The sequence below is a fragment of the Bos taurus genome, chromosome 19 (assembly GCF_002263795.3).
Source record: "Bos taurus isolate L1 Dominette 01449 registration number 42190680 breed Hereford chromosome 19, ARS-UCD2.0, whole genome shotgun sequence".
Classification (NCBI taxonomy): Eukaryota; Metazoa; Chordata; class Mammalia; order Artiodactyla; family Bovidae; genus Bos; species Bos taurus.
This window is the reverse complement of record NC_037346.1, coordinates 34,704,890-34,728,040: the sequence shown is the minus strand read 5'-3', so window position 1 is coordinate 34,728,040 and position 23,151 is coordinate 34,704,890. Positions and strand designations below refer to the sequence as shown.

The following is a 23,151-nucleotide window of genomic DNA, read 5'->3' as shown; positions in this document are numbered from 1 at the left end:
TCTCTAGATCTGACCCCCCACCCACCAGGCACCAACCCTGAGTTTTCCATTGCTGTGCTTCCCACAGGTGCACAGGAGGTTGACAAGTGTGAGTGCTGAGCGTGACCCCAGCTGGACCCTTCTCGCCCACAGGTCATAGCAGAACCCTCGGGGCAGGAAGCCTGCCTCCTAAGGGGCCCTACTGTGTTGGGCGTGGCTGAGGCCAGGTGGACAGGGTGCCCCCAGCTCTGTCAGAGGGGGTGTGCGGTGGACCTGAGCAGGTAGGTCAGGTGGACCCTTTAGCAGGGCTTGCAAGAGCAGGCACAGGGCACAGCAGCCACCAACGTGGTGGGGGCTCTGGGGGCCTGGGAAGGGACCGGGCTGCATGTCTGGAGGCCCTGTGGCCCAGGCGACCAGATCCAAGGTGTCAGGAGAACCCCTGTCAGGGTTAGGAGGGCACTGCATGGTCTGTACTGGGCGTGCCCACCAGCAGAGACACTGCCAGTTCATCCAGGTGCCCTGTGGGCGTGTGGGCTTAGCATGTGCCTGTTTTACTGGAGACAGCCCAAATATTCACTGACCTCTGACTCCATGCTAGGTGCAAGCTGCCATTTTAGTGGAGAAGGTGGGACAGAAGGAATGTCAAGCGATGTGTCCTGGTCAAGGAGAGGAGGCAGGCAGAGCTACGGGGAGAGGTGGGGAAAGCAGAGACCAGGAGACACAGGTTCTAGGTGGGACCTGGTTAACAGAGGCCAGTGTGGCTGAGGCAGAGGAAGCCGGATTACACAGGACTGGGAGCCACTGATGGTTCTGAGCGGGGGTGGGACGGGATCAACTTGAGTCTCAGTGGATCCCTTCGCTGATGGAGGGCTGGAGGGGGCGGAGTGGGCACTGGGAGGCTGGAGGAGGGGACTCCCTGGCCCCTAGAAACAGAGAGCAAATAAGTGGCTGTCGGGAGCTGTGGTGCTGGGGAGAAGGAGGAGACTGCTGCGGTGGGGGGGCTGCTTTCCTTCTGATGAAAATGTTCTGGAAATGGTGGTGATGGTTGCAGGACTGTGTGCAGACACCAAAAACTGTTTTGACAGGGTGAATTTTACAGTATGTGGATTCTACCTCAAGTTTTAAAACTTTAGAACCTGTCAGGACTTCTAAGCAAAACTGACCTAGTGATAATCGTCCCAGGGCGAGGGGAACCCTGGATTTTTTTCCTTTTTACTTGCATATACCTCACAACTTCTAAATTAAAACTAGGAATTTCCCTCTGAAAACTAAGTGCTCTGTGATGGGGTTACGGAATTGATGGAGGGCTGCTGGGTGCCTTTCTCCGGCCCATTGGGCGCCGTCTGTAGTTCTGCGGGCTTTCACATGGCTGCTCTGGGCCTCTGGAATTCCATGCCTGCTCACGTGGCCTTGGTCGAGTCACAGGACTGGAGATGCCCAAGGCCCTCCCCTGGCCTGCGTGGTGTCCCCACCCGGAGACCCCCTTCTGCTTGCACGCCGTCAGCCCACAGGCGGCTCCCCACCTCCAGAGGCGGCCCGTTCGTTCCTGGGCAGCTCTGCCTGTGAACAGACTCTTCCTTATATGGAGGGGACGCTGTCCTCCTGTTGCTTCTCCTCCCCCTCAGCTCCCTCTCTGAGCCCCCGTTTCTGGGTCTGTGGCACAGGGGCCCCCAGTCCCTCTCTGCCCCCAGTGGAATGCCAGGGGCCATGAGGTTCTGGGGTGAAGCGGGGCTGAGGGGCCTCTGCCCCAGCAGGTAGCTGAGTAGGGTGTGCAAATGCAGCATTTGACTGTTGCTGTGAAAGTGGACTTTGATCTTCATCTCAGAGACTGAAAACCCAGCTCTCTCCCTTGACCAGAAGGGGTAACCATCCCCAGAGATCAAGCAGGCAGATCCCCCGGCGACTTCCACACACTCATTTCTGTTAGCTGGCACAGCCAGGCCCTGCTGCTCTCCCTTTTGAGAGGTGAAAAAACAGGCTGAGAAACACAAGGGGAAGCAGCCAGTGGTCTCTTGCCACATGTCCTGGGGGTGCTTGGGAGCATGTTGGAGGCTGAGCAGCACTCAGCCTCCAGTGTGGCTGCTTCGACTCTCTGGGCTCCGTCAGTCTGTGGGAGGGGCTGGTCCTTGCGTCTGCTGCAGCTGCTGCAGAGTTGGGGCGGTTGTCTGGGCCGCAGACTATGAGCTTTGTGCTCAGTTTAGGGAGAGAGGTATTAGCAGCCTGCTGTCCAGCCCATGTCCCCCCGCCCCCATCTCACCACTGCCACCTGCGAGCAGGAGCATCACCCCTCTTTCTCAGCTGTGGAAACCAGGCTCAGAGAGGGTGTGGGGCTGCCCAGGGACACACAGCCAGCACGCTGCAGAGCCGGACTTGCTCCCGGGGGCCAGCAGGGGCGGTGCTGTTCCTGGTTCAGGGTATGTGGGAGGGTGCGACCTCAGCTCCTAGTAAGGACATGCCAGCGCCGGCCTGGTCTAGGTGGACACGGACAGGAGGGCTCGAGAGGGAGAGCAAAGGCCCCAGAAGCCCTGAGCTGAGCTAGGAAGGGGCTGGAGGGGTCACGTGAGCCACCAGAGGTAGAGACACCTGTGCGCGTGGGGGAGGGGACGGGTGAGTCAGGCGGGTGTGGGAGTGTGTGCACGTGTTGCCAGCACAGAGAGGAGGCTCTGCGTATCCTTGCTGTGTGCCCCTTGCACGTGTGTACCTGCTCTCCTGGCCTGCATACAGTGCATGTATGTGTCTGATTAGGGGAGTGTGTGTGTATGGAGGTCTTGATGGCCAGGATCTACTGTGTGATGTGAGCAGTTTCTCTCCTTGAAGTGGGGGGTCTAAGGGAGGTTGCGACGCTTGGCCTCTTACTGGGCTCCCACCCCAGCAGGCAGAGGAAGCCACTGGGGCCCAGGGAGGGCCCGTGAGAAAGTGGGGGCTGTCTGGGGAACCCCCGGGCCTAGGCAGGAGGGCTGTGTGTCCCAGCGAGAGGGGCGGGGGGCAGGGACAGTCTGTGTACACACATCTGTGTTGGTACCCGTGTGTGTCTTTGCATGTCCGCTGGACTGTGTTGGGGCTGTGCCCCAGGCCTGGTTATGTGTGTGTGTCCAGCCTGCATTCACTGGCCCGGGCAGGTCTGAGGCCTTAGTGAGGGGTCACTTGAGTTGATGGTGTTTCTTATCTGGGGGGTGAGTGGCCCTAAAGTGGGCCTTTGCCCTTCATCCCATATAGTCCCTGGAGGAACGTGTCCATGGGATGGTCACTATGGTTTGCCTCTGCTAGCATCAGGGTTCAGGCTGGGGTGGGGTCAGAGGTCAGTCTGTGGCTTGAGACTGTGGCTGGAGTCAGAAGTCCATCCATGGTCAGTCTGTGGCTGGGGTTGGGTGGGGGTGCTGGCACTGTAACGGGGGTCAGGGGTCAGTCTGCACTGGTGCAGAGGACCGGTGAGGCCCCAGCCACACCGCTGCCCCTGCCTCTTGCTGAGCCCCGCTGGGCACCAGGCAGGCATGAGGCTTCAAGGAGCTGCTCCCAGGACCAAGTCGGGACACCAGGCAGGCCAGAAGCACTGGGGGCAGGTGACCATGGTCATAGTCAGGAGCCAAGAGTGCCGTCTACAGAGAATGCAGAGTGGGAGAGGGGCCTGGAGACCCCTGCCTGCCCTCTCCTCCAGCCTCCCTTCTCCCCGTCCCCACTGTCCTCCACTCTGCTCCTGTCTCTCACCCTCACTCCTTTCCCCACCCTCTGGACTTCATCCATGCTTCCCAAATGTCTGTCTGTCTTCCCTCTTTCCTTTTCATTCTCCCACTGAGCCCTGTCGTCAACCACCAGCCTCTGTCCTCAGAAGGCAGGGCCATGCGGTCTCCAAGCTCAGCGAGATGGTCCAGCATCTCAGGCGCTCTGGACGCTGAGAGAGGATGGTGGTGGAGGGGTGCTTAAGGTGTGCTGGCCGGGAACCCCCAGCAGAGGGAGGCTAGGGGTCTACCAGTAGGGGTATGTGTGTGAGAGAGAGGTCAGAGGCCTCCTGGTTGGGTCCCATGCCCAAGGAACAGTGTCCAAAGCAGGTGGGTCTGCCCTGTCTGAGTTGGAAGCTATACAACCTCATCTGGTGGGCTCTAGTCTAGGAAGGAAGGATGGACAAACAGAGAGATGGCAGCGGAAGCCCAGCCAGCAGAGATCAAAGGTTGTACAGAATGAAGTGAAAGTTAAAGTCACTCAGTCATGTCTGACTCTTGTGACCCCATGGGCTATATAGTCCTGGAATTCTCCAGGCCAGAATACTGGAGTGGGTAGCCTTTCCCTTATCCGGGGGATCTTCCCAACCCAGGATCGAACCCAGGTCTCCCACATTGCGGGTGGATTTTTTATCAGCTTGAGCCACAAGGGAAGCCCAAGAATACTGAAGTGGGTAGCCTATCCCTTTTCCAGTGGATCTTCCTGACCCAGGAATGAAACCAGGGTCATCCTGCATTGCAGGCGGATTCTTTACCAGCTGAGCTATGAGGGAAGCCCTTATAGATCAAAGGCAGGGGAGAAAAAACTGGCTTTTGGCCTCACATTCAGCAAACAAGGTGAGCAGACCCCACCCCAGCCAGCCCCTAGGGCTGTGGGCCTGCCCACAGATGCATGAAAGGGGGAAACTGAGGCTCAGTGTGGACGCCACTTGGCAGATCAGGCAGGCTTCCAGCACACCCACTAAAAGTGAAGCTGGCTAAGCTGACAGATGGGCAGGAGGGTCACTGACAGTCACAGGGGTAGGAGAATGGTCCGCCCATGGGAGAGCCCACTCCACGTGCCCACCTGGCTGCCCACAACAGCTAATGCTACCAGCCCGTCCTCCAAAATAAACCCAGAACTGGATGTGCTGTCGGCTCTCTGAGCCCCCACCCTGTGAGGCCTGCTCCAGAGATATTTCATCTGTCGCCTCATGAGACCTGGGGGCCTCACAGATATGCACAAGCGCCTGTGGGTGGCTCCTGTCACTTCTGTGTCCCCGTCTCCTCCCACGTGCCCCTTGGCTCCTGCACTCCAACCTTGGCGGCTCCATGAGGGTTCTCGCCCTGCCTCAGCCTCTGGGCCTCCACCTGTGCTATCCCCTCTGTCTGGGCAGCTCTGCCCCCAGGTAGCTGCCTGCCTCCTGCCTTCGTCTTTCAGGTCTGTTCTCACCTGTTTCAAGTGCCAGTTCCTGGGCATCGACTGGAAAACAGCTCCCCCACCCCCATATTTCCAGCCCATGCTCATGCTTAGTCGCTCAGTTGTGTCTGACTCTGTGACCCCATGGACTGTAGCCCACCAGACTCCTCTGTCCTCCTCTGTCCATGGGATTCTCCAGGCAGGAATACTGGAGTGGGTTGTCATGCCCTCCTCCAGGGGATCTTCCCGACCCAGGGATCAAACCTGAATCTCTTGTCTTCTGCACTGGCAGGCAGGTTCTTTACCACTGCGTGACCTGGGAAGCTCTCCTTTATTTATTTGTCGCAGCACACCTCACCTAAGTGTCATGGATGACACTGTGTCCCGACAAGGAAGAAGGGGACCTCCATCTTGCTCCTTGCTCTGACTCCTCACACGTAGAACGGTCCCTGGAACATAGGAGGTGCTCTGTAAATACTGCCCAAGTGGATGGGTGCCAGGGGCCACTCAGCCATCTGGCCTTCAGAGACCCGACTGTGAAATGGGAAGGGTGGCTGAGCTGAGGACAAGATGGAAACTTGAAATTGCTGGTGCACCTCTGACCCGAGGCCTGCGCACCTGCAGACCAGGTGTCCGGTGCTGCGTCCTTCCCTCCGCGAGCCACAGCCCTCCAAGCCCAGTAGGCCTGGGGGTCACCGCACCAGGGCTGAGCTTGAATGACACGTCTGGCTCTTGGTAGCACCTGCCGGGCCTGATGGCTGGAGTCTGTGTCCCTCTTCTCTGCCTCTTGTGCCCACCAGGAGGGTGGGCCCTGGCTAACCCCTTCCCTAGTGGCCTGTCAGTGAGCCCAGCATCTGCCAGGCCCCCGACTGCATGGTCTGCCTGGGCACCCCACTCCTCGGCCCCTATTTATTATTTCACTCTGAACAGCACCTGGACACAGGGTCTGCAGGAAGGTGGCTCTTCAGACAGTGCTGGGCAAGTGAATGGGCACCATCCTGGCCCAGGCTCTCAGGCTGTGACCACATCTCCCCCCAGGAAACAGCTTCCCCCCATCGAGACTGTGAATGTTCACCCTGGCCCATGGGACTCTCCCTCTCCCTGCCAAACCTGGAGCAGGACTTACATGGTGGGGCATGGACTCAGACCCCTGGCTGGAGCAGGGAGCCAACCAGCCCGGCAGCCTCCCCTCAGCATGAACGAACAGAAGACCTGCCATGTGGTGGGCCCGGCCCACCATCCTGCAAATCCCGCTGGTAGGGGCTGATGGAACAAGCAAGGGGTCCAGGGCTGTGCACACCTCAGTCTGAATCTTGGTACTGTTGCTTCATTCATTGCTTTGCTAAGAGCATCCTGAATGCCTGCTATGGGCCTGGCACTGAGCCAGGGTCTGGAAATTTACAGTCAGGTGGGGATCAGTTGTCCTGCTGTGTGTTCTTGACAAGCCCTCTGATGGCTCTGAGCCTGGCTTCAATCAGAGATGGGCAGAGCCCGGCTGTGACAGCACTGGTGGAAGGGCCTTGGCCAGGTGGGGGCGTCTATCCTCTGCCTGGGAAAGGGCTCCGTTCTCCTTTGGGATAAACGGCAGCTCCGCCATCTCCTTTCTCCCAACCCCTTGGACACGTGCTCGGAATCCAGAATACACCAAGGGCCCTCCAGTGACCTTGGATGAGTCATACCACCTGTCCTTGCCCCACTGTTCTTCATCCCCTCCCATTGTTCTCCAGAGGGGCCCTGGGTTCAGAGAAGAGGAAGCGTCTGGATCAGGCTCAGTCGTTCAGTCACCAGATACTTATTGAATCTGTGCCAGGCACCATCCCAGGGACGGAGGAGGCGCCAGTGAGCAGACAAACAAAAGCGCCTACAAAATACATACATTACATGTGGTACATTAGAAGGTGGGGAAGAGCATTCCAGGCACAGGGATCAGCAAGTGCAAAGGCCCCGAGGTGAGAATGAGACAGTGGTGAAGGGGGCAGGGGAGTGAGAGTGTGCATGTCCCTAGGGAAAGGGGGCATCCACCACCACCCTTTTCCCCACCTGCCAGCTGGCCTGTTGGGGGGCTGCCTGGAGGAGGTGGGTGAGTCAGGATGTGACAGAGACAGGCTGAGGGTCAGGCAGCGCTGAGGTTGAGTCAGGGGTCCCAGGAGGAACTGGGACTTTTTTTTTAATGGTGCACGCAATGGCCTCAGGACTGAGTAACCCTGGTTCCCAGGCCAGATAATTGAAGACAGAGACTAAGCATCTGCATATTAGAGGTGGGTGGGGCTAGAGCCCGGAGAGGAGGGGGTGCTCAGGGTGCTCAGGGTTTGCTGCATCCTCACCTGGTGAGCCTGGAGTCAGCAGAGGGTCTGTCTCTGGGAGTGGTCTGCTCTTGGCACCAGGCAGCCACCCTCGGGACTGGGCAGTCTGGAAGCTGTTCCTGGCCAATGCTTCCCACGCCTGACTGCTAGATGCTGATTCCCAGGCAGAAGGAACAGTGTGGAGGGGCTCTGGCCATTTGGATGGATGAGGTCTGGGCTAGAGACCAGGAACTTATTTTCTTCGTTCTCAGTTGACAACCTACAAATGGCAGGTTTGGGGTGACTGTTCTGGCCACCGGGGTCCTAATGACCTCTGGACCACTAGGACCCGCACAGCCCTCTGCCCAGGACCTGGAGGCACAGCAGTCCTTCATAAAACCCCTTCTCGATGCACCCCCGTCACCTCCACCCCCACTTCGCTGCTCCCCTCCACTGCCTGCCCAGCCCAGAGGCTGAGGAGGCGCTCCAGCAGTGGTGTGATACAGTATTGGCCCCTGCCCTCCAGAGAGTCACCAGGTCTCTGCGAAGGCCCGGCAGGGAGGGGAGAAGCCCTGATATACAAAGCCCTTAGTGGAGGGACGGTTAGTAGGTAGGGACTGGGTCTGGCCATCACTGAAGAGCAAAGACCGAGTGACAGAGGTCGTGGGGTGCGCTCCTCCCCCCTGCCAGACAGACAGGGGCCCGGGGGGACGCGAGGTGGGGGCCAAGGAGAGTGGCACGGACAGGCTGGCAGGCAGGGAAAGTGGAGAGAGCCAGCGCTGACGCGTCAGTGTGATCCCTGGCGCGATAATCGGGTGGACGGACGACAGGCTGGACACGTGTTTGGGTAGAAGGTGGGTGGATGGAGAGAGAACGGATGAATGAATGAATGGCTGCGTGGGCGGTGAGCAGCCCGGCGAGGGGCGGGCAGCCAGGCGCTCAATCACAGCCCCGGGGCGCCGCGCCCGCCGGCTACGCGCAACCCTCCCCCTCCCCCGCCCCGCTCGCCCCACACCTCGGCCCCGCCCGGGGCGCGTAATTCCGTGTCCCTGGGGCTCTGGGGCCGCTACGGCGGCGGCCCGGGACTGGGGCCAGGAGGGCCCGCCCCTCGGCCGCGGGGGAACCGGAGGTACGGTCCCGCCTCGAGGCCCCGGCCCCGCGCTTCTTTGTCTCGGCCTGGTCCTCCACCGTCTCCGGACCGCCACCCGCCTCGGCGGGCAGTCCTCGCCGCGCGCTTCTGGGCTGCTCGCGGATCTCCAAGCCTCGGCCCCCGCTGCCCCCAGTCCGTAGGTGTCTTCCCGGCCCGGTCGAGTCCTCCAAACCCGGTGCCTCTAGGACCGCGGGGCCGGCCAGTGCCAGGATCTCTAAACTGCGTCTCTGGAGCGGGGGTCGGAGGGGGGGGCGGGATGCGGGTCCCCGGGTCTCCGCCTTCTCTCCTCCGCCACCACTCGCCGCGCTGTGCTGGGACCCCTGAGCGGCCTGTTCGTGCCTCTGCGGCGGTGCGGTCCCTGGCGCCACGCGGACCCCCTCCTCCAGCCAGGCCTCGGCCCCGCACACAGAACACTGCCCCGCTAGTCCCACACAAGACCGCGTGCGGGCGCACCCCAACCCCTCGCTGGTCCCCCGCCCCTACAACCGCAGCTTCACGCAAACAAGCCCTCACGGAGACACGACACCCCTCAGACACACTCGGGCCCACGCAGACACAATCCCACACGCGCACAACCTCACGCAGACACGGCCCACACAGGCGCAGTCCCGAAGCCCTTGATAAACAATCGCACACAAACAACCCCACGCAGGCACCGCATCGCTTAGTCCCCCCGAGACCCAGAAGCACATTCACAAGCTCGCAGCAGGCCCCCACGCCCCGTGACATTCACACGGGGGGCAGACCAGAAATACACAGCCACACTGATAAACACACGGACCCGAGCGCGCAGCCAGGAGCTCACCCACGGGCTCGTAAGTCACTGGGAAAATATTAAAGCGTCCCCTCCCTCCCCTTCCTTCTCTGACGCGCGCGCGCGCTCGCGCGCACGAAGACACTTACCACCCCCCCAGCCCCCGACCGCCCCGGGTCCCTAAGCGCCTCGGAGCTTACTAACCAGTGACCCTGAGCCCGGCGGTGAGAGCCGCCGGAGCGTCTCCCCGGCGCCCCCTCCTCCCGCTCCCTTCAGCTCCTAGTCCTCCCCCGCCCCCTCCCTCCTGCCCCCTCAGCCTCCTCCCCTCCCCCGCGTCTGGGGCGCGGGCTGCGCGCAGCCAAGCCCCTCATCGCGCGCCCCTCCCCGCGCGCGCCCCGCGCCCGCATCGCGCTTGGCGAGTGGATGCGGCCATGGGGCGGTCTCTACCTCCTGTCCCCCGGTGGCCCGTGAATAATGGCTACTGAGGGCGCTCGCAGGGGCTGCTGAGAAGGAAACACGGGGCGCGAGAGGCGCGGCGCGCGCGGGAGCGCGAGGGAGAAAAAAGCGAGCCCCCGGCCGCCGCGAGCGGCGGGCGGAGAGAAAGGAATCGTGCGAGCGCTCACATTTTTTTCTCCCAAAGATCTCATCCGGCCGCCGCGTTCTGGAAGAGACGAGGGGACAGCGCGCGCGAGCAGAGGAGAGGCCGCGCGGGGAAGGGAGGTGGCGAGACGCGCAGCGCCCGCGCCCGGGAGACCCAGGAGGAGCCCGCAGGTATTGTTGGCGGCGAAGCTTTGTGTCTTGGTGGGTGGGGGGACGATCCGGGCGCTAGGGCTCCCGAGGCTGCCGGCCGGGGTCTCCGCCCGCCCCCGGCACCCCTCCTACCGCGCCGCGGTCTTGGCTGGAGTTGCAGACCTGCCTGTTTGGGGTTTTCCACACCCGCTGAGGGAATCGGTCTCAGAAGGAATTTCTTTTTTTTTTTGGCCGCAGTTTGGTTGTGCTGGGGATTTCCCCCTCCCCTTCTCTCCACCACACTCTGGTGAGGTCTTGGCGACCGTGGCACAGGCCGAAGGCTGAGGGCTGAGATGGCGGGGCTGGTGGCCTCGGACCGGAGGGGAGGGACGCGGGGAGGAAGGAGTTTTGCTCAAGTTCGCAGTCTGCGCCGCGGAGCTGGTCAGGCGGGGAGGGTCGGCTGCGCGCCCTGTCCTGCTCCGGGCCACCGGTGGGAAACTTCCCTAGAGCGCAGCCTCCCGGGGGACTCGGCGCCCCCGACGCCTCGGGCGCTCACTCCGGCCGCCTGGGCCCCGCCTCGCCGCCCGCGAGCACCGAGGTCGCGCTCTCCCCGCCCCCGCCTTCCTCCTCCCCCGGCGGCTTCCGGATCTGGACCGGGCAGGAGGAGCGGCTCCGAACACTTCCCCCGGAGACCCCTCCCCACTGGCTGCGATAGTCCCCTGCCCTGGCACCCCCGCCTCGCGCGCGCCCCAGTGGCCAGGCTGACAATGAAACCTCGCGCCTGTGCGGTTGTGGGGAGAGGTCGGAGCTTGGTCTCTCGGGGTGGGGGGTACTAACCCCAGGAACCCTGAGGGGGGACTTCTTGGGGGTGGGGCTTGTTTGGGTTAGAGACGTTGACATCGGGTGGGTCGGGCGGGGTGGAGTGCGCGGTGGCCACCCGAGGCTCGGGTTCAGGGGCTGGGGTCGCGGGTTCCAGCCTCTCTTGGGGTTGGTGATTGGCTGGTGAGTGCAGGCACGTCGAGTCCCCCTCCCCCCATCAGCCACTCCCCCCCCCCGCCCTTCCCATACAATGCGGGCTTCAGAGGTGGTGATCCTGAGGGTGGTGTGTGTGTGTGAGTGTGTGTGTGTGACGGGGTGTTTGTCTCCTGCGGTCCACAGCAGGCGCTGCTCCTTGACCCGGAGATCCGACCCTCGCCCCTCCCCTAGGGGCTGGGGGCGGGGAGAAGGGGGTGGGAACTTCTCCTTTCCCGCCTGGGCACTGCGAAACGAGTGCTACCCTAGAGAATTTCTGGGGACCGCGGGCCTGGGGGCGCTCAACGCAGAGTGGGGGCCGCGGGGTCAGCGGGGTCTCTGCACACAGAGCGCTCCATCCCTCTGCGCCTTGCGGGGAGGGGCGGGGTGGAAAGGGCCAAGGCTAGTTGGAGTGGGAGTGGGGGCAGAGAGCCCGTGGAAATCTGTCTTCATTACATTCCAGAGAGCAGCCCCCCCTTTTTTTCCTGGGGTAGGGAGCAGGCCCAGGGATGGGACTGCCAGCCCCGGCAAGTGAAGGAAATCCTTCTATTCAAAGAGGGGATCCTGGTGGGGGTGGGGGGGTGGGGGGCGGCACGGGAAGGCTGTTCTGTGGCTCCATCCAGGCGTGGAGAGAGTTAATCCTCCCCCGACCCTGTCAGCCCCCACCCAGGAGGCTGCAGTGGGGACTCTTTGAGCTCACAGCATGTTCCCACCCTGTATTCCCACCAGGTGGAGGGGTGCCTTCTCAGGACCCCCCTCTGAGCCCAGAGAAGGTGCTGCAGTGGGAGAGCCTGGGAAAGCTGGTGCAGCCGGAGCCTATGGCCTCGTGGGGGGACTCTCCCCACTCCGCAGCCCCACCGTGAAGGTCGGTTTCTGACCGGAAGGCTAGACCCTGAGATCCTCACAGCTGAGGGCTAGCCTGGGAGGTCACAGGAAGGCAGGATTGATTTCTGCTCACTAGAGCCCCTGTAGGGTCCATGCCCGTGGGTGCATTCCTGGGGAGGGGGAGCGCGTCTTCCTCCTCCACTGGTTCCCTTTCCTGCAGGTGAGAGCCGGACCTGGCCACAATGGACACTGGGCTTTGGCTGGACAGACACAGGGATGAATGAACCAGTAATGAATGAATGAATAAATGAATGGAAAGGGAAAGTTTCTCAATTGGAGGTGTTCATTTTTTTAAAATGATTTTTCAATATATATGTTTTAAAATATGATTAATGGGAAAATCTGAAAAATAGAGAAAAATAAAAAAGGTTATAGACAGTCTCGGTGGGCTGTGACAGTGTTAGTATTTTGATGTCGTTTTCCGCAGTCTTTTCGGCTTGGTGGCTGGGTTGTTTTTTAGCGACTTGTCGGCACTCTCTCTGTTCAGACGTATATCCTGCTCTCTTCGTTGGCGCTCATGGGAGCCTTTTCCTGTTTTGTAACCAACTCTTCATAAACACTGCCGTTAATGTCTTCAGGCTTTTCCAATAGGGTGGATGCGCCACCATTTACTTCATATTCCCCTTTTGTTCCATGTGCTGGTTGCCCCTGATGAACGAGGTAGTGGATTTCTTAGTGTGGAGAGCTTTTTTTTTTTTTTGATGTTTAAGACGATTTCCTCAAAATGACGCTGCTCACGCCTGCAGTGGAAGAAACAGGCTCCTCTTTTTTCCCCTGATAAGTGGGACACTGTTAAACTTCCTCTCCACAATCCAGAACCTTCTTTCAGAACTGAAAGAGCCTCGGCAATGAATCACCTGTCTGAACCCCCTCCTTTGACAAGAAGGAATGGGAGCCCAGAGGGAAGTGAATTCCGAGGTCACATAGCAGCCAAGAACAGGGTGCTGATTCGCCCTTTGGTTTCCAAATTCAGGAAGAGGGGGTCCTGTAGGCTGGCCTTGCCCATTTCACACACGGGAGCACTGAGACCCCAGGAGAGGAGGAGCACCCACTCGCCTCTGATGTTGATGTCTGGAGCACCAGACAGGCTCCTTAGCCCTTTTGTCTCACACATTGGCTATGGCCACGATGTCTACGGTGCCTGGGGCCACCCAAGGTGCCAGCCTGTGATTGGCCAGCAGTGGATTCCCTGCTGCCCCTCCCCCATGGCTCCGCCTTCCTCTCTGCCATCCCATTTTCCAGGAGGAAAAGCTGAGGAGCCAAAGCAGATGCAGAGAGAGAGTGGGACTGCAGATGTCAGAGGACCCCCTTGGTCGTGCCCCTGCCCTGGCCTTCAGTCCTAGTAGTTCTGGGTCTTTTCTGGGGCTGGGGCGGGTGTTGGCACAGACCCTGCAGCGGGGGAGAGGGGAAAGACCAGCGACATCTCAGCTGCTCTCTCTGGCTCGGCTTGACCCCAGCAGGTCCCTGGGGAGGAAGGGAAAGGGAGGGGAGAAAGAGGAGAGGAAAGGAAGGTTGGGAGCAGAGATGCTTGGAGAGAAAGAAATGAATTAGAATGGTGGGGGGGGGGGGAAATGGGGAAGGAAGGAATCTGGTTAAAGCAAAAGGAGAGAGGAAGCCCCCGCCCCTCAGGCCCATTGCGCACCCATGGGAGTAACTGAGGGCAGGGCTCCCAGTTGGGGGAGCTAGGGCTGCTCAGAGCTGTGTGCCCTGGTCAAGGTGGAGTGGAACAGCTCTTTAGGGGGCTCAGGAGGATCCAGACCAGGTGGGTGGCAGGGAGGTGGCAGCTCCTCTGGTCACGGGTTCTGGTGGGGCAGGTGGTGGGGCACCCTAGGTCAGAGGCCAGGGCCAGGGGTGCGCATGGGGTGAGGTGATTATGGCTCTGACTTATCGCCAGGACTAGGGCCTTGTGTCACCCCTGGAAGGGGCCCTTCCGTGAATGTGGGTATCTGGGCCTTTTTTCTCGACTTGGACGCCTTCCTGTGTGCCTGCGTGTGCATATGTCTGTGTGTCTGATCCTGTTTGTGTATTCTTGGGGGTCGGTATGCCTGCCAGCCTGGGTGTGTACGCCCGTGTATTCTGTGTGCCTCAGGCCCTGTTTTTATATTCTTGGGCACGTATGCGTGCATGCATACCTGTGTGTGTGTGAATCTGTGTGTGTCCCTCTGTGTACATGTCTATGGGTCTCTGATCCTGTGTGTGTTTCCGGGGGACAGTGTGCCCTCGAGTTTGGGCACGTGTGTGTCTATCTGTGTGTGGGCACACACTGCTCCTCCTAATGGCCCCTAGAGGGATGCAGGCACCAGGCTTCTATGCCGCTTTCAAGGTTGCAGCTGGGTGGGTGAAGTGGGGGGCGGCCTTCGACTGGGAGGGGGGTGGGGGGAGGCAAAGAAATTCTTAAAAGACTATCTTCCCTCTGGTCTCCAAGGAGATCAGCCTGTGAAATGATCCGCACGTTAATTAAAAACAATTATATCCTGATTGAGCCATTCCTGCTCACGTCCCCCAGCCGGGGAGAGGCCGGGGCTGCGGCCAGAGAGGCAGGACATGGTAGGGTCCCTGGGTCCCACTGCGACAGGGCCGGCTTGGGACCTGGCCCCTGGAGGGGAGCAGCCCTGGGGGGCAGGTGGCGAGGCACTGGGGGTACGTGTCCACAGCCGACTTGAGCTTCTGGTTTGAATTTTGAAGACACCCACCCCTGGGTGTGTCCTCTGAGGTCCATGGAGCTCCTGCCAAGAGGTTGAGGTTTAGAGCCGTCCTCCTGTGAGTGTGGACATTTGGGCATTTTATGCTGTGTCTTTGTGCTGTGTGTGTGCACACCTATTTGTGCCTCTGTGTGTGTAGGGATGGCACCACCAGCCCTGTGGATCTCTATTCCTCTGTGCCGGGCACTGGGCCTGTTTGTCCAGATCCTGCGAGTCAGCATTTGTGGTTCCGGCTTTTTAGAGAAGTGGCATGCTTGAGGTCATGGAGCCAGAGGTGGGGGGCCAAGTCCTCTATTCCCAAGACCCAGACCCCCTTCTAGCTACCAGCTGCCCCCAGACTTCCATGATGAGGGATGTTCCCTCTGCATGACCCCTGGGAAGCTGAGGTGCCCAAGGGTAGGCCTTGTCATTCTCACAGCACTCCTGATGTTGTTCATTCTGAGGTCCGAGCTGCACGGGGTGCGGGGCTGTGATGTCCAGACATGTGGCAAGCAGATGACTGGCTAGCTGGAGTGGGCTGTGCTCCCCTCCTTCTCATGGCCATCCACTCTGGCTGTGGATGACCAGGGCAGACCAGCTACAGGTGCCCCGTGAGACTGCTGGGTCTACCCACACTTCTGGGTCCATGCTGCCGAGCCCTTTCTGGAAAGGTCTGGATCAGGTCCCACTGCCTGGCCTGGTTGTCTGGCTCCCATTAAGCCCTGCAGTCATGGAACAAGTAGTCATAGGAAGAAGAAGGCAGGAGACCCTCAGCCCGCACCCCAGAATCAGGTGGTGGTGTGGTTCACAAGAGGGAGGCACTCAGGTGAACCAGGACACCTGGTGTTTGTGTCCAGAAGGTGGCCTGCCACCCTGCCCCTTCCACTCCACGCAGTGGGCACCAGCCTGTGTGCCCAGGAGCCGTGAGCACACAAGCCAAGGCCTCTCATGCTTCCTCGAGTCTCCCTTTCCCCTTTGTACAGTGGGAGCATAGCTCTTTCCTGACCAGACTGTCAGGAAGGTAAGAAAAACCAGGTCAAGTCTGTTCAAGACCCGTCCCACAGAGGGGAGTGGACTGGAGGGGACTCGGCTGCACCCAGATGCACAGAGAGGCGCGTCTGTCCGTTTAGGCACTGGTGTGTCGCCTCGGCAGGGGCCCTGGGTCTGGTAGCCCCTGGAGGGAGACACACTGCTGCTCCCTCAGGATTTCTGGGAATCTGACTGGGTTGAGGTGGCTGTCGTCTCAGTAGTGCCTCCAGGGGACTCAGACATTCGCTGGACTCACCCGAAGCTCCATTACCAAAGGCAGAGAGTCTGCAACGGGAGGGCTGTTCCTGCTGGATCAGGTCCCACAGTCTGAGGGAAGCCTGGCCAAGGGAGGGTTCTGGGGCCAGAAACGGTGTCATGAGGAGTTAGAGGAACGGATGGGACCAGAAAGGTTCTCTGTTGTTTCTCAAGGGCAGCACTCAGGGAGACAGAGAGAGGCAGATGTCGGCTCCTCCCAGGAAAAGCCTTTCGTCCCGAAGCCGGAGGAGACCCTGCCTGCCTAGGTGCCCCTGCGGGGTTCCATCCCCTAAGCACCTCGACCCATGTGGTATCAGCCTCCTTGCCTCTCCCAGGGCGAGAGGTGCATCCCATCCCCTCCATCACTCATGCCGAGGCCCTGCTTATCTGCAGGCATGTCACCCCGGAGGAGTGACCAAGGATGAGCTCGGGTCTGCACAGCTCCAGGGTCTCCACCCTCCATGCCCCATGGGGCCAGTTGGCAGAGCTTCTGAGGGCGGGCACCGCAGCTCAGCTCTCCCAGGTGGCCTTTGGGGATGCAGCCCAGCAGCTGTCCCCCACCTTCTTAGGAACTGGAACTCAGATATTCACGTGATGTCTGGCTTGGGTGTGCTGTTACCTAGGCTGGCAACTCGCCTGTGGCCAGATTCAGAGCACAGGCCCCATTTGCAGCCTCCAGGTTTCATCGCTGTTACCCAGGGGTCACTGTCACTGCCCCCTGTTCAGGCTTGAGAATGGTGCTAGCCTCATGCACTTGCGCCCCGCTCCCACATACAGTGCGGGTTTGCAAATGGAGGGCACACTGGGACCGGACCAAGCGCCCACCTGCCCTGTTCTCCTGCGCACACAGCTGGGGTCCCAGCTGCTCCCACAGCCAGGCTGGGCAGGCATCTGATGGGCGCCGGGGTCACAGGTCAGGCTCATTTCCTTCCTCGGGCCCTGCCCGGAAGGAGTCAGGATGGTCTCCATGAGGAAGGAGCACACCTTTCAGCCGGCCTGGAGGCGGGACAGCGCCTGGAGTAGAGGGCTCTGGGAGTAGGAGAGCTGGAGGCCGGGGTGGAGGCTGAAAGGAGTCTGGGCCCAGCAGGGTCCCTCTTGAGCAGAGCGAGGACCAGAGTGACCCGCCAGGGCCTGAGTGTGCTCCCTGAGAACGCTGCCTCCCTAGTCCTTGCTGGTGGCACGTGGACCGGAGGGAACTTCCTCCTCCTGCGGCCTCCTGCCCCCGGAGCTGGGAGCTGCTGTGCAGACCTGGGGCACCGTTCCCCAGGGAGGTGGGGGCCTGCAGCTGAGCCTGTGTGTGCCCTAGCCAGAGGGATTACAGAGTCTCCGCTGGTGGGGGAGGTGGTGGGCCTCCGGGACCAGTAATTAAAGCCCAGCAGATGATAATTCCCTAAAAGAAAGCTCAGCAGGAAGAGGGAGGAGGGGCCCAGAGAGGGCAGGAAGTCAGGGTGGTAGGCCAGGGGAGTGGACAGAGAACCGGTACCTGGAGTCCTGCTGTTCAGAGCATCCTCTCTGTGAGACCTCCCTCTGCTGGGCCCCAGCACTTAGCTGTTTCCTGTCTTCAGACTCCCTGTGAAGGAAGATTTCCTGTTGTCTGCGTCTTACAGAGGAAGAAACTGAGGCCCAGAGGAGGCCCCTGTGGGACAAGGTCCTCGGGGCCAGTAAGAGTCTTGGCAGGGAAGACCAGGATGACATCCAGGCAGGGCAGATCTTCCCACCCCTCCCTCTGTCTGGGGAAGGGCAGGGGTCCTGGCATCACGGCTCACAGTGTGGTGGCTGGAGGGGGTCGGCCACCTGGCATCACCTGGCATCACCTGCCATGCGACTCGGCAGGATCACCCCTCCTTGGGGGTCTACACACCTGTCCGGGGCTCCGATTGTCCTGGGGTTTCCTGTAGCCTGGACAGTAGGGGTAGCCAACAGGGCAGACCCTGTGGGGAGGGGGGCTGTGACCTCTGGGACTTCCTTCCCCCCCATCACTCGTCCTGCAGGTCCCTCAGCCTCTCACGCTGCGGGGCGGGGGGCTTGACTGTCACCCCATCTGACAGAAGAGCATCCAAGCCATCTCCTAGAAGTGAAAAGCTTTCTACTGTCCTACCCTCCCTGTCCCCCACTTCATACCCCCTCCACACACTCGTCTGAGCAGACTTCCCGCCCCAGAGGGGCCAGAGACTCAGGCTGAAGACCACAGACCAGACCAGAGCTTGTCCCTGGTGACACCTTCAGGTGGGCACTATGTGGCCTGCCACAGGGCTTAAAAAATAATACCAGGCTTCACATAAAAATCCCACTTTTCGCTCCTCTTACAATTGGAAATCATAGAGCTGCAGACAGAGTTGAGACAGGGCTGCCCACCCCTTGGGCTTCTGCAGACCCCGCCCAATCTAGTTAACCTCCACCCACCCCCACCCCACCAGGTTTGCCCCTCAGCCCCTTTACATCTGGGGCTTCTCTGGTGGCTCAGTTGGTAAAGAGTCTGTCATGCAGGAGACCTAGGTTCCATCCCTGGGTTGGGAAGATCCCTGGAGAAGGAAATGGCAACCCACTCCAGTATTCTTGTCTGGAGAATCCCATAGACCTAGGAGCCTGGTGGGCTACAGTCCACAGGGGGTCACAAAAGAGTCGGACACGAATGAGTGACTAACACACACACACACACCACTTAACACCTGGGCTCCCATCCCGGCACCCCAGCTTTTGCTTATCTTGGGTAGATTATATCTTGGGAGTCCTCTGTGAAATGTCCAGTGAAAGTGTCTCCAGAAATTCTCCAGGTGAAAGTAAGTACAATAAAAGGAAGGGAGTGCCAGGTGGAGGCTGCCAGAGAAGAGCGGAGGCGGAAGGGGGCCGGGGGAGCATCAGCGAGCGCTCCCTGCCCTCACGTACCTGCTGGGCAGCACCTGGACACCGCCCTGCCAGGCTCTGCTGGCTCCACACGTGACCGTGACCCTTGGTCTAGCCTCGAATCTGCCCCAACCCCTGCCCCGGGCCTCTCTGATGAAGGGAGGAGGGCTGCAGAGACGTGAGGGGGGCTCCGACAGCACCCTATTCTTGACTCCCAGTCCAGCGCCCGTTCTCATCTCAGATACTGTAACGTTGGCCGCTTGTTCATGTGCATTTAAAAAGAACACTCTTGTAGTTAATATGCGGGAAGGATTTTGATGTTCTCGCACATAACCTTTTGCTGAAGTGACATCGTGCGGTGAAAGGGTCCCGGGAGAGTCAGTGTAATTTGGGCTGTGAGGGGCGGAGAATACCAATGCAGAGGCCTCTCCAGAAAGCCCGGAACCAGGAGCCCCGGGGACCCCCACCTGTCGTCCCCCCGAGGCCTTGTCCCCGACTCTCCATCCTGGCCCCAGGGACCACAGTTCTTTCAGATTCATTCATATTTGGGCTTGGCTGTTGGGCATTTCCCTCTCGTGTCTCTGGTCTCTGAGTGGGATGAATTCCGGGGGAGGGGTCCTCCATGGAGAGAGAGGGATGGAGTTCGGGGGGGACATATGGGGAAGCCCCATTCTGAGCAGGAGCTGGCCATTGGGGGTGGCAGACAACCGGGCCCTCGCTGCGGGAAATCGAAGGGCACGCTGAAGATCTGTCGTGTCTGCCCTTGGCCCCAAAGGATCAGAACAGGGGGCTTGAGAGGTTCCAGTTAATTGAGGCTGAGTCTAAATCGGAAGGCTTAGTAAATGGTAATTATCCTCCCATGGGAGTGGCCCAGAGCTCACTGATGCCACCGGCAGTGGAGACGGCAGTGGAGACGGGGGTCGGACCCCTTCCCCTCCCGCTCACCTAGAGGCTCTGAGAACAGCCGTCCAAAGTCTCAGGGACAGACCTGGTATGGATGGGCCACTTCCTCCCTCCCCCGGGCAGGCTCAGGGCCTGGAGGTGTTTGGCGTGCCTGCCTTCCACCCAGCTGTCTCCAGTACCCTCCCATTGGCTGGGGATGGGTGTCTCCACATGGAGCCTCAGCGGGACACAGACTGGGATTCCGGAGAGCAGCACCCAGCCATGTGGACAGAGGTGACTGCGAGGACTTTCAGTCGCACCCCAAGAGGAACTTTCTATTATTTAAAGTGGCCCAGAAGCAGCCAGGGCTGCTCCAGAGGGTCTGCGAGCAGATCCAGAGTGTGTCTTCGTCTCCCATGCGGTTCTTCCTCAGCTCAGAGGCCTGGGCTGTGGGCTTCCCTGGGTGACCACACACAGCAGTTAACTGAGGCCACCCTGTCCGGTTGGAGGACCCGGCCGTGGCCTCCTGCCTCTCGGGGTCCCCAGACCTGCCCAGAGAGGCAGGGAGTGTGGGTGAGGGTGGGAGGGTATGTCTGTGTGCCGAGCAGGGTGGGGCTGAGATGATGTGATGCTGTGTGCGTGTGTGGCTCCCAGGGCTGGGAGGGGGCGGCTGTGAGTGTGGACACCTGGGCCAGTGGACACATTTGTGCCGAGGGGAGGGGTATGCCCCCCCTTCCTGGTTCAGACCTTCCCACCCAGGCCCCTCACTGCCCCTGCCTCCAGGTCAGACCCGGGAGGCTCCTAGTCTCTGCAAACACTGACCAGCCATCTCCCCTCTCCCAGGGACCTCTACACCTGCCAGCCCGGCTCTTACTTTTTCCTTGTTCCCAGGATGAGAGCAGATCCTGTGGGTGGCCGGGAGGTTCCAGGGGACCGTGGAAACAAGGAGGGGGAAGGAGGAGGCCACCTGGTCAATGCTCAACTCACCCCCCACCCCAACCAGGAAAGCCTGAAGGAAGTGGTTCCTGGGTTTTCACAGCATCTGGGCCAGATGGGGAGGCCTCTGTGGATGCACCGTGAGCATTTGCAGACGCAGATGGAGCGTGTCCAGAGGTCGGGTGTTTTTAGAAATGAGACATGGCGTGTCTGGGCCAGGCTGAGGGTGTTTCTAGAGACGACGTGAAGGTTTTCTGGAGGAGGGGCATGCAGCTGGAAGGTGAGACGCGGGCACTTGGGGAATAGAAGGCGTTTTCTGGGGTGAGGATGAGGCCTTTCTGGATTTCAGATATTGTCAGGGCCGAAGCATTTCTGGAAAGGGACTGTTTCTAGAGACAGACTGTAGTACTTCTGGAAGCGGGGTGTTGGGGGATGATGCTAGAGTATTTCTGGACGTGAAATAGGGCACTTCTGGATCTGAGGTATTTTGGGAGCTGAAGTGGAACGTCTCTGGAGAAGGGATGTGATATTTCTGGAAACGGAGCGTGTCTGGAGCTGAGAGGAGCCTTGATGGAGAGCGCTGCCATTTCTGGAGACGGAACATTCTGGATCAGATGGAGGGTTTCTGGAGAGGACGTGGGCCACCCTCAGAGTGGGGGCCAGGGTGCTTCTGGAGACGGAGTTCCTGGAGGTGACAGTGACTCAGTTAGGGCAGCCATGGATACCTCTTGAGAAGCAGGTGGGGTGGCCTCGGAGCCCAGAGGGCCCGGCCTGTGACCCTGGTGTTGTGGGGTGGGCTCCTGCCCAGGCCCACCCTTCCTCAAGCCTCCAGCCCTACTTGTGGGGCCCCAGCCCCGCCCTGTGGGCTCTGGCAGTGTCCAGCCTCACTGCAGGCACAGGCTGTGGCTGAATGGTTATTCTCACTTCACTCAGCTTCCTGGGAGCCACCTGGGCTCGCTTCCCAGGCCTCCGCTGGGGACCCCCCACCCCCTACTTTTGAGCAGCCCTGAGATTGGCCTTGTTTCAGCAGAGGGGTCACGGGGTACGAGGCCTGAAGTGGGGGCAGGCCAAGTCCCTGCTGGGCCCAGGGTGACCTCGGGGTCCTGGCCACCTCCTCCCCCAACTCCAGGGGCCTGGATTTTGAGGACTGTCACCACTTGAGCTGGCCCGGAGCTCTGAAGTAATTATTTCTCTTCCTTAATTGAAATTTCAGCCTCAGTGATCCCGTCTCTGGATCCCAGGGTGGGAAAAGGCAAGGAGCCCCTGCCCAGAAAGAGGGAGCCAGTGCTGGCCCCCAGGTCCTGGGGGCCACCCCACACCTCGGATGCCAGCCATGGACATGGGTGGAGAAGCTGCAGTTTAGGGAGACGGGAGTCTCAGGTGGTTGTGGGAAACTGCAGTTAAGAGGCTGGGCCTTCACCCCTGACAGTCTGGGGGAGAGCTGCAGGGGGTCTGACCCAGGCAGGTGTGGGTCTGGGGTGGCCTGTGCTGGGGCCCTGATCCAGGGTAGCAGGAGGGGCCAGGCTACTGGGAGAACCATCTGCCAGGATCCGGGGGTGGGCCAGGGGTCTGGCTCATGCTGAGACAAGGAAGGCAGGGGACCAGGTAGTGCCTGCTTCAGGGCTTGGTGAGGTGCTGGCCGCGGGGTGGGCTGTGGCTGGGGGAGGGGCGCCAGGGAGCCTGTTTTCCCAGCTGCGGTCAGCTGGGCGGACACGTGCGCATACACACACGCACACACACACACACACACACACATGCACTCACTCTCTCGCTCTCTCCACCTGGGTGGTCCCTGCCTCCTCATGGGGCCTGTGGGCCTGTCTGCCGGAGGGGACAGCCAGCCCCAGGGCCAGCAGGAAATGGGGAGAAGGGTGGGCTCCCAGGAGGAGGGGGGAGAGGGCCTTCTGAGGTTCCAGGAAGCAGGCAGGCCTGGCCTGGTTCTTGCAGGCCCTGGGGGTCTCAGTCTTCCCCATCTGGGAAGTGGGGTTTGTGGGCATTCTTGGGTACGGTTGCCCTCCTCGCTGCTGGTGTTAATGTACTGGGTCAGTGCTGGGGGTGTTTTCCTGGGACCCATTAATGCTTGGGCAAGGGCTCCCCCACCCCCAACCCCCCAGGCAGGCTATGACAAGGGACAGTGGGGCCACTTGGAGTGAGGATGGAGGAAACATTAGGATGAGAACCACGCTCAGCAAGGTTGCCTGAGCCCTGGCTCTAGAAGCACACAGCCGCCTTCGGTGGGAGACATCTGGGCTGGGCTGCCCTCCAAGGGTAGGGGCCAGAGATGCATGGGAAGGGACATGCCAGCCCTGGGAGCTGGGGAAGTGAAGAGGGGGTGCTTTCTGAGGGGGAAGAGGGTGCAGGCAGGGGCCAGGGCTGTGGCCTCTCCACCTGCTACCCTGTCTCAGCCCCAGACCGTCCTGCTCCAGCACCCCCCCCTCCGACCCCCAGCTGCCCGCACTGGCCTCCTCTTGCTTGGGAATTTTGAGCACTTATGCCACCACCCACTCTGAGTGGAGTCCTGTCCTCCCTAGGGTGGGGGGCCTGGAGCCCCAGAGGCTACCTGGGGTGGGTTCCTGGTGCCTACACCGCCGGCCAGTCAGCTTCTGAGCTGACCTCCTT

General features: G+C 60.6%; 1 protein-coding gene across 9 annotated transcripts in view; it reads left to right on the top strand.

The window, feature by feature from the left end:
- RAI1 (retinoic acid induced 1) overlaps positions 1-23,151 on the top strand; it is a 103,539-nt gene that overhangs the window by 25,174 nt on the left and 55,214 nt on the right. For 5 of the 9 annotated variants that reach the window (XM_059878336.1, XM_059878335.1, XM_059878334.1 and 2 more), the window contains exons 2-4: positions 9,921-10,051; positions 11,750-11,885; positions 12,066-23,151. The exon at positions 12,066-23,151 is cut by the window's right edge and continues 31,749 nt beyond it. The exons of 1 other annotated variant lie outside the window; for it this stretch is intronic. The gene's annotated coding sequence lies outside the window, so the exon portion shown is untranslated. The remainder of the gene's footprint in view (positions 1-9,920; positions 10,052-11,749; positions 11,886-12,065) is intronic. 3 more of the 9 variants (XM_024980811.2, XM_024980812.2, XM_059878337.1) reach the window with 2 other exon arrangements.